The sequence below is a fragment of the Corvus hawaiiensis genome, chromosome 9, assembly GCF_020740725.1.
Source record: "Corvus hawaiiensis isolate bCorHaw1 chromosome 9, bCorHaw1.pri.cur, whole genome shotgun sequence".
Taxonomy (NCBI): domain Eukaryota; kingdom Metazoa; phylum Chordata; class Aves; order Passeriformes; family Corvidae; genus Corvus; species Corvus hawaiiensis.
In genome coordinates this window covers 2,149,458-2,159,843 of record NC_063221.1, presented here as the reverse complement: position 1 = coordinate 2,159,843, position 10,386 = coordinate 2,149,458, and the positions used below count along the sequence as shown (strand labels likewise).

Genomic DNA, 10,386 nt, shown 5'->3' with positions numbered 1-10,386 from the left:
GAAGCTACTTTTGGCCTTTTTGTTTGTTTTGCCACGTTACCACTCTTGTTTCCTCATACGCATTCTTAAGACTGCTACTATACTCATCTTTACAATTTAGTAACCACCTGGTGCAGCTTACAGAATCATCTGTTACCATTTGCATGTGTTTGTGCACATGAACCCTCTGTGCAAGGGCACTTAATGTGTATTTATTAGCAGAGTTTACAGGATTTTGTTGCAGTTTTGTCCCTGTGAGCTGGTTTGGTCTGAAAACTCTCCAAGGTGTGGGTGAGAACTATCCTAACTAAGCACCCTTGTACAAGGTCCCTGTGCCCAAGCACCTCTGCACAGAGACCTCTGATTGGAGATGACCAGCCTGAAAAAAAATACATTTTATGTTGTCTTGGTTCAACAAGCTTTGCCTTGCCTACCCTTCCCATCCCTTGCCTTGCCTCTCCTACTTCTCCCTTGTGTTGCCTACCCTTGCCTACCACTTTCTTTAATTGCCATGCCTGCCTGCTCCTCCCTTGCCTTGCCTTATCTACCCCTCTCTTGCCTTTTCTTCCCCAGCCCTCCTTTGCCTTGCCCCTCTATTACCCCCTGCTCTCCTTGCCAAGCTTTGCTCCTCCCTTGCCCCTCTCTTTCCCCTCCCTTTTCCCGTTTCCTGCCTATATTGACTTGCCCTTCCTATGCCACTCCCTTGCCTGGCCTTGCCTTCCCTCACCTTGCCTTTCTTTACTGTGCCCCTCTGACTTACCTCTCCTTGCCTTTCCTTGCCTCCATCTTGCCCCTCTTGTGTTTTCTCTCCACTGCATTGCCTTGCTTTTCCTTGCCCATCCCTTGCTTTGCATTTGCTTTCCCTCCTTTGCCCATCCATTGCCTTGCCCTCCCTTGTCTCACCTTGTCTATCACTCCCTTGCCATCCCTTGCAATCCCTTGCATACCACCCCTTGCTTTGCCTTCCCTACTCCTCCCTACCCTTGCCCCTCCCTTGCCTTGCATTCACTTTCCTTTCTTTGTCCCTCCCATGCTCCACCCTTGCCTTACTCCACTTTCCCTTCCCTTGCCTTTCCTTGTCCCTCCCCTGCCCCTTCTCTGCCTGGCTTTGCCTTTACCCTCCTTTGCCTTACCTACCCCTCTCTTGCCTTACCTTCCCCTCCACTGCCCTTTTTTGCCTAGCCCTCCCTTGCCTTGCTGTCATTTTTCTTTCACTGCCCATCCCTTGCCTTGCCCCTCTCTTGCCTTGGCTTGCCTTTCTTTGCCTCTCCCTTGCCCCTTCTTTCCCCTCTGCTGCCTTGCCTTCCTTGCCCCCTCCATTACCCTGCCTTTGCTTTCCTTCCTTTGCCTGTCCCTTGCCTTGCCAACCCCCTCCCTTTACTTTGTCTTGCCTTAACTTGGTCTTGCCTTTCCCCTCCTTGCCTTTCATTTCCTCTCTTGCGTGCCCTTGCCTTGTTTTGCCCCTCCCTTGTTTGGCTTTGCCTTACCTTACCTTGCCCCTCCATGGCATTGCTCCTTCCTGTCCTTCCCTTGCCCCTTCTTTGCCTTATCCCTTCTTGCCTTGCCTTTCCCTTGCCTTGCCTTGTTTTGACTTGGTCCTTGTCGTGGGTTTAGGTTTCTCAGTGCATTTCTTCCCATTGTTACCAGGGAGATGCTGGAAGGGGGAGGAAGTTGCTTTCTGGGTGGACAGTCAGTGATCAGGACACAAAAGGAAGTGCCGGATGGCCCTGGCATTCCAGTGGAGCAGTTTTGGGGTTGGGGAGTTTTGGCTGGGGAATGGGCTTTTCTGCTTGGGGTTTCTCAGGAGTTGCGGCTGGGTGCTGTGAAAGGTCTGGCCCGAGACTTGGCTGCGGGTGGGTCCTTCCCTTCGCTGGGGATCCAGAGCAGTTGCGTGGTGTGCTGCCTGGAGCCGCGCAGTCTCGGCCAGATCTCTTTCTGCACAGTAGCTCAGCACCGTGATCGAGCCCTGGCTGCCTCCCCCAGCTTGTGCCTGCTGCTGTTGGCAGTGCCAAGACCAGCCGCCGCCCGTGTGAGCGTGCAGGAGGAGCAGTTTTCTCCCTTCCCTCCCTGTGCCGGCTGCGAGAGCATCCCTGCCGCTCCTGCTGCACCGGAGCCGCCGGCAGGAGCCACTGCAGCCTCTGCTTCCCGAAGTGTGCCAGCACCCCTGCCGGCTGTAGGCATGACTACACCAAAGGGGAAAAACAGGCTTTAGCCGGTGGGACATTCCTGTTACTGTCTTCTTGTTATGTTGGGGTTTTTTTGTAGTAAAGAACTGTTACTCTTTTTCCTATATTTTTTCCTGGGCGCACCATAATTTTGAAGTTACAATAATTTGGAAGGAGGGGTCTTCTTTCCATTCCAGGAGGGTTCCCACCTTCCTTGGAGTGCATTTGTCTTTTAAACCAAGACACTTCTCCCTTGCCTTTTCTTTCGCATTGCTTTGCTTTTCCTTGCCCTTGCCTTTCCTTGCACACCACTCCCTTGCCTTGCCTTCCCTACTCCTCTCTTACCTTGCCTTGCTTCTCCCTTGCCTCTTCGTTGCCTTGCCTTTGCCCTCCCTTGCCCATCCCATTCCCTTCCCTTGGCTGGCTTTGTTTTGCCTTGCTTTACCTTGCCCCTCCAGTGTGTTGCCCCTCCTTTGCCTTATCCCTCCCTTGCCTTGCCCACCCTTTCCCTTGCTTTGCCACTCCTTTGCCTTGCCTTGCCTTGTTTTGCTTACCCCTCCCTTACCTGGCTGTGAACTGCCCAATGTTCCATTGCTTTGCCTTGCTTGTCCCTCCCTTGCCTTGCCTACCCCTCCATGTCTTTGCTCTGATTTCACTTACCTGTCCTGCCATTGCCTTGCCTGCCTTTCCCTTACCTTGCCTTGAACTGCCTAATCATCTCTTGCATTTCCTTGTCCCCCTGCCCTTTCCTTGCTGCCCTACCTGTCCCCTACCCCCCCTTGCTTTGCTTTGCCTTTCCTCTGCCCCTCCCTTCACCCTTTCTTGCTTTGCCCCTCCCTTGCCCCTCTCTTTTCTCCTGCTTTCCCCTTTCTTTGCATTGACTTGCCCCTTCTATGCTCCTCCTTTGCCTCTTCCTTTCCTGTCCCTTGCTTGGCTTTTCCTTGCCTTGCCCTTCCCTTCCCTTGCATTGCCTTCCCTTACCCCGTTTTTCCCTCTAATGCTTTGTCCCTTCCGTATCTTGCCCTTCCCTTGCCTTGCCCCTTCCTTATCTTGCCCTTGCCTTGCCTGACCCTTCATTTCTTTGCCTACCCCATCCTTTCCTTGCCTTACCTACATGTCCCTTACCGTGCCTTGCCTATGCCTATGCCTCCCTTGATTTTCAGCAAGGAAATGCAAGGGAGAGGCAGGAAAGGAAAGTGAAGACAATGCAGGGGTAGGCAAGGCAATACAGGAGAGGTGTTGGCAAGGCAAGGCAGGGGAAGGCTCCACTACCTCCTAGGGCAGCCCATTCCAATATCTAATCACCCTTTCTGAGAAGAATTTCTCCCTAATGAATAACCTAAGCCTCCCCTGGCACAGTTTAAGACTATGTCCCCTTGTCCTATCCCTGCTTGCTTGGGAGCAGAGCCCAACCCCCAGCTGGCCACACCCTGCTGCCAGGGAGAGCATTAAGGTCACCCCTGCGCCTCCTCCAGGCTAAACAATCCCAGCTCGCTCAGCCACTCTTCGTAAAGACCTACACTCCAGACCCTTCATGAGTTTCATTGCCCTTCCCTGGACATGCTCCAGCCCCTCAAGCCAGCACAGGGGACAGTCACTGCCCTGGGGCTGTGCCCACACCGTGGCTGGCACAGTCCAGGGGCCACTGGCCTCTTGCCCACCTGGGCACACCTGGGCTCCTGTCCAGCCTCTGTCACCAGCACCCCCAGGGCCTTTCCTGACGGGCACTGTCCAGTCACTCTGCCCCAGCCTGGAGCTACAGGGGGTTACTGTGGACAAAGTGTAGGGATCTGGCACTTGGCCTTGCTGACCCTCACACCATTGGTGTTGGCCCATCCATCCAGCCTGTTTGGGTCCCTCTGCAGGGCTGTCTTAGGGTGGTTTTCTATTCCCTGGTCATCTGCTCTATGCCCAGAAATGGTTGCTGTAGCTTTAAGGTGGGTCTAGGGCAGGGGGAAGCCTTGGGGGTCTTGGATGGGCTTTATTCAAAGCCTCACTCCCCAGGCATCTGTCCTGCCATGTGGACTGGGTTCCTTTTTTTGCTCAGCTAGCTTGGGTTTTGTTAGCTTAGGCAAGAAGTTGGTTTTTTTCCCTTTCCCTGGCCTTGGAAACTGCAACAGCAGTCCTTCAGCAGCTTTTTTCCTGAACTGGACGTTTGGTTTTGGTCTGAGATCAGAGAGGACAATTGATGGGAGACGAATCAGCCAGGAGCCGGCAGGAAGGTGAGGGGCCGCTCCCTCCTGGCCCCAGACCTCGGAAAAGCTGAGTGAACAAGAGAAAGGACACCAAATGCACCAGCTTCAGCTGCTGTGAAGGAGGGACCCACGCCAGAGATTCACCAGGTTCTCACCTGTTTTGCCCAAGCTGCTGCATGAACCTTTTGGGGTTTTTTCCCTTCCCTGAAACAGAAGCTGGTGCCATTCTTTTTCTCCCCACCACGTTGTGGCTGTTGAGGGTTTTCTTTTTCTTTCCCTGGCATTTTGAGGGTTTTTTTGTTCCAGTGTGGGGGGGGTGGGGGAAAGGGGGGGTAAGGCCTGGCAATTCAATATCTAACATTTATTCTTTTTTTTGTTTTGCTGTGCCATGTGGGCACTCTGTTTTTCAATAAATGGGATTTTTTTCACTTTCATCCACTAGTATTAATCTCTTATTGGTAGAAAGGGATTGTTGGAACCCTTTTTCATTAGAGGAAACACTCATTCCAGAGTGGTTTTCTTCTAAACTTGTCTCTAAACCAAGACAAGTCCATAACAAAGGCGAAACCAGTGCTAAACTAGGGAGGAGGAAAAGAGGGATAGACACTCTGGCCAATGACACCTCCCTCACCTCTTTCCTTCACCACCACCTGCTAAAGCCTTTTTTACAGCTGCAAAAACAACCTGAAGCCTTGTCTTGGAGTGATTTATGATGACAGTCTATTCCATGATCCTCTGCTTTATGCCCAAAAATGGTTGCTGTTATCTTTAAGGCCTGGGATTGGGTGTGTGTGAGGCTGGGGAGGGGGGAGCTTTGGGCTTTTTGGCGGGCATTTTTGAAGCCTCATTGCCCAGGTGTTCCATGGTGCTGTGTGGCTTGGTTTTGCTTGGCTAGCTCGGTTTTCTTGGCCCAGGCAAAAAGCTTTTCCCTGGCATGGAGAAGCTGCAGTAGCAATCTTTCAGCTGCCTTGAGGAGAACTGAACAGCTGCTGGTCTGAGACTGGAGGAGCAGGACCAGCAGGAGCAGAGTCACCCATTCCAGCCCCAAGCTTCAAGAAGCTGAGCTGGGGAGTGAAAGCACACCAAGCAGCTCCAGCCCAGATGCTTCGTCTGCCCTGGAGAGGAGGTCGATGCCAGAGAGCCATCAGGTTTTTGCCTCCTCCTGGAACTCCTACATGGAAGCTCCACTTCCCTCAGCGCAAAAGCCAGCACCACCTCTCTCACCCTACGTGTCAGGAAGGGGTATTTCTTCAATGTTTGCCCCATTCTCTGGGCATTCTTGAGTCTCTGTTCCTGTGCCTGTGTGGGGTGGGGGGTGAGTTCTGCGAGCAGTCTGTTGTTAATAAACTGTTGGTTTTGTTTTCTTTTCACTTTCCTTTGTTAGTATTCATTTTCCACTGGTGGAGGGGAATTGTTAAAACCCTTTAGAGGAGACTACTCATCGCAGAGTGTCTTCTCTTAAATGTGTCTCAAAACTGAGACAAGCCTCCAGGAGTCAAGATGCCACCACCTTGGGGGAAACACCGCCTGCTTGTGCACTCCTGGAATGAGCAAGCACGAATGTACCAGAGCCACGCGTGAGCTGCAGGAACCACACGCTGTGTCTGCATTCCAGAAGGCAACTGACTGCATGCCAGCTAAGCTGTCAGCCCCGAGACCAGAAAACACAGATAAAGCCACTTCAAGCAGCAGAGAAAAAGAAAAGGCAAAAACTGCTTCACCTTCCCCCCCCCCCACCCCTTTCCCATGTTGCTGGAAATACGGCAGGTGGTAAACTATCCTATGCTTTTAAAGTAATCTTAGCTTTTTCCAGCTTTTCTCTACTTTTCCCTTTCCTTCTTTTTGCCCCTTTTACAGTTAGTAAAGTGAAAATACCAGATTTTTTTTTCTTATCAACATATAACTTTGAATTTTAATCTTGTTTCGGGGAATATTTGAACCTGAAGTCCTTTCTGTAATTCACAGAGAGCTCTTTTTGTTGTAACAATGTCACATGAGACAACTGGTTCCGTGAGGTTCTGAGGTGTCACAATGGACCCTTGGTCACATGAGGCCTAATAGTGTCGCAAAGGATCCTTGGTTACACGGTGCCCATCTGTGTCAAAATGGCCCCTTGGTTCCGTGAGACTCCTCTGAGTCACAATGGCCCCTTGATTCCATGAGCCTCCCTTGTGTCACGGTGGTTCTGTGAAGCCTTGGATGGACCAGTGGACCCTTGGTTACATGACACAGTGTCACAATCGACCCTTGGGTAGATGGGGCTCTGCTGTTTAACAAAGAACCCTTGCTTCCATGAGGAGCGTCGGCGTCACAGTAGACCCTTGGTTACGCTGTGTCACAAGGGATCCCCAGTTCCATGAGTTTCCACAGTGTTACAGTGACCCCTTGGTTCCAGGAGAGTCTGCAGTGTCATAGTGGTCTCCTGGGTTCCATGAGGCTCCAAAATGTCACAATGGGCCTTTGGTTCCATGAGGCCCCACCGTGTCACAATGGACACTTAGTTTCATGAGATCCCACAGTATCACAATGGTCCTTATGGTTCCACAGTGACACAATGGTTCCGTGAGGCTCCATAGTGTCACAATTGACTCTGTGGTTCCGCAGTGTCACAACAGACAGTTAGTTATGAGAGGCCCCTCTGTGTCACAATGGACCCTGGTTCCCTTAGGCTCCTCAGGATCACAATGGTCTCCTTGGTTCCCTGAGGCTCTGTAGTCTCACAATGGCCCCTTGGTTCCATGAGCTCCCGCTGTGTCATGGTAGACCCTTGGTTTCATTAAGTTATTTAGTGTCACAATGGTCTCCTTGTTTCTGCAGTGTCACAAGGAACTTTCATTTCTCTGAGTCTCCAAATTCTCACAATGGGCTCCTTGGTTCTCCAGAATCACAATTGACCCATGGTTATATGGTGTCCCTCTGTGTCACAATGGAGCATTGATCCATGAGGCCCTGCAGAGTCACAATGGACCCTTGGATACACAGGGTGCTGCTGTGTCACAATGGCCCTTTGGTTTTATGAGGCCCCTCAGTACCACCATAGACCTTTGGTTTCATTAGTTTCTTTAGTGTCACAGTGGTCTCCTTCATTCTGCTGTGTCACAAGGGACCTTCAGTTCCATGAGTTTCCCAAGTGTCACAATGGACCCTTGGTTCCATTAGGTCCCGCTGCATCACAGTCGAGCCTTGGTTCCATGAGGTTCCACAGTTTCACATTGGACCCTTGGTTAAATAGGCCTCTCTGAGTCTCAATGGACCCTTGGATTTCTGGGATTCCTTAGTGTCACAATGGAGCCTTGGTTCCGTGAGGCTCCTCAGGATCACAATGGTCTCCTTGGTTCCAGAGTGTCACAATGGACCCTGGGTTCCCTTAGGCTCCTCAGGATCACAATGGTCTCCTTGGTTCCAGAGTGTCACAATGGACCCTGGGTTCCCTGATGCTCCAGTGTGTCACAATAGACATTTGATTCATGAGGTTCTGCAGTGTCACAATGGTCTCTTTTGTTCCACAGTATCACTTGGTTCTCCAGTGTCACAATGGCTCTTTGGTGCCATGTGGCCCCGTAATGTCACAATGGACACATGGTACCATGAGATTCCGCAGTGTCACAATTGTCTCCTTGGTTCTACAGTGTCACAACAGACCCTGGGTTCCATACAGCGCCATGGTGTCACAATGGACACTTGGTTCCATGAGGTTCCGTAGTGTAACAGTGGTCTCCTTGGTTCCACATTTCACAATGGGCTCACGGTTCCATGAGGCCCCATAGCGTCACAATACACCGTTGGTTCCATGAGGTTCTGCAGTGTCACAATGGACCCTTGGTTCCATGTGGCTCCACAGTGTAAGAACAGATTCCTTGGTTCTGCAGTGCCACAAAGGACCCTTGGTTAGACAGTGCCCCTCTGTGTCACATTGGTTCCATGAGGTCCCGTAGTGCCACGCTGCCTTTGTTCCATCACAAATCCCTTTGATCCATGAGGTTCTGCTGTGTCATAGTAAATCCTTCGTTTTGTTAGGTTATTTAGTGTCTCAATGGTCTCCTTTTTTTCACAGTCCTCTTGGTTCCATGAGGTTCTGCAGTTTCAAAACGGTCTTCTTGGTTTCACAATGTCACAATGGACCCTTGGTTCCAAGAGTTTATGCAGTGTCACAATGGCGTCCTTTGTTTCATAGCGTCACAATGGTCTCCTTGGTTCCAAAATGTCAGAATGGACCCCTGGCTGGTTCCATGATTCAGCAGTTTCACACAGGACTCCTTGTTTCTATGATGACCCTCAGGGTCACAACGGCCCTTTGGTTCCATGAGTCCCCAGAGTGTTAACAATGGTGTCCTTGGTTCCGCAGTGTCCCAGCGGCCCCTTGGTTCCATGAGCAGGTGGATCGGAGCTCCTGCACTCTTAGGAGCTGGAGGAGAGGCCACAGGGACACCGTGCAGACAGTCCCATCACCCCTTCTGTCCCCGTGTCAAGCCCAGCCCCACACCTGTTTGTGTCCCTGCCACACACTTGGCATGTAACCCGCCACGTCCTTACATGTGCAGGTGACCACGTCCAGTGCCACGAGCGGCAGCAGGGCTGGTCCCTGGGGGACCCCTGGGGCAGGAGGCTGGGAGGGATTCGTTCCCCACATGCTGTAGCTCCCTGTGCCAGGCAGGACTGACACCGTCTCCAAAGCGAGTACCCCCGGGCCCAGTCAGGGCCCTGCCACTCTGCAGCTCCCTGCAAACCATGGTGATGGCTTTGAGGCCAAAACCCAAGTCACAGAAAGTTTTCCACTATTGATGTCTATATTTGATCAAGAAATGTCCCGTTGTGGGGTGCCCCTTTCCCACAGTCACTGCAATACCAGGGACCATACATGGACTGTGCAGAGCAAGCTCTGGATCCAACTCCCACAGGCAAAAAACCATAGAATATTAAAGTTTCTCATTGAGGACATCTCAGATATTTAACTGCTAAAACCCGATCCTACATTTCCTCTCAGCCAACAGGCCACAGCCCCACAAACACAGTGAAAAACCCCACAACCCCTCACGCACCTCACACCCACCCCTGTGCCTTCCTGACCCCCTCTCACACTGCCTCCCCTGCTTGTCCCACACCTCTCACCCACACTGCATTTTTTGGATTTGGACTGTTCTCTTCTGCTGTAAACCATCTGTTACAGCTGACATTGTGGAGAAGAACAAAGCAAACACCAGGAGACTTTGGTTTCCCTCATGTGGCTTAGGAACTGTTTCCTTGCCCACCTGAGAGCAAGTCCTTCCCCAACAGTCTTTCCTGTAAGCTTTCTGTTGGCACTCTTTATGGCTCCTTGATAGTTTTAGCTCATAGTATATGTTAATCTTTCTGGGTTTTTCCCTACATATTACAACAATCACCTTGTTGTAGATTTTAATAATTTAACATAGATTTTTCTGTTTCAAAAGGTGCAAGCCATAGAAACATTTTCATTTAGCCGGACTCCTCCCTTCCTTTCTTGCTTTCTCACTGCAGCGGCCTGGTTGCAGCCTTGGTGTGGATTCTCTGGGAAATGAAAAACTTTCCAGAGTGTGCTTTTCCTTAATTTGCTACAGTGGGGTTTGACATTCAAATCGCAACTTTGGTGTAACTTGTTTTCTTCAAGTCCATTGCTCTGATTTTCTCTCCATCCCTTCTGAAGAGTCATTAACTTAATGACCACTATCACCTGTATAATCTCCCAAATCTTTTCAGAGTAGATACCATGCTGTTTCAAGTATTATCACCAATTCTATGGTTTGGATGATTTTATTCAAATTAAGGCACCATGTACTTTATCTTTTTCATTTTTGGGTTGCTAATGGGTCTTTGCTGTGAGACTGTTCTTTTCCTTTTTGCCATTATCCAAATACTGTCACTTGTTCTGTACCTTATGTCTCTTTTTTCCTACCTAGGCTTCCCGAACAAACTCTCTATTTCCAATAACCAGTTATGACCATTTATTCATAATTCTGGTCAGGAATATAATGACTTTCAGTTCCTCCTCTTTATTACCCACATTGATACACCAGTGTGCAGTGCCTGGG

General features: G+C 50.6%; 1 non-coding gene across 1 annotated transcript; it reads right to left on the bottom strand.

Annotated features, from left to right (window-relative positions):
• Window positions 1–9,151: 9,151 nt before the first annotated feature.
• LOC125330520 lies at window positions 9,152–9,339 on the bottom strand. Its single transcript, XR_007205570.1, has one exon. It is a non-coding gene; the product is annotated as a U2 spliceosomal RNA (small nuclear RNA).
• Between the last annotated feature and the right edge of the window lie 1,047 nt (window positions 9,340–10,386).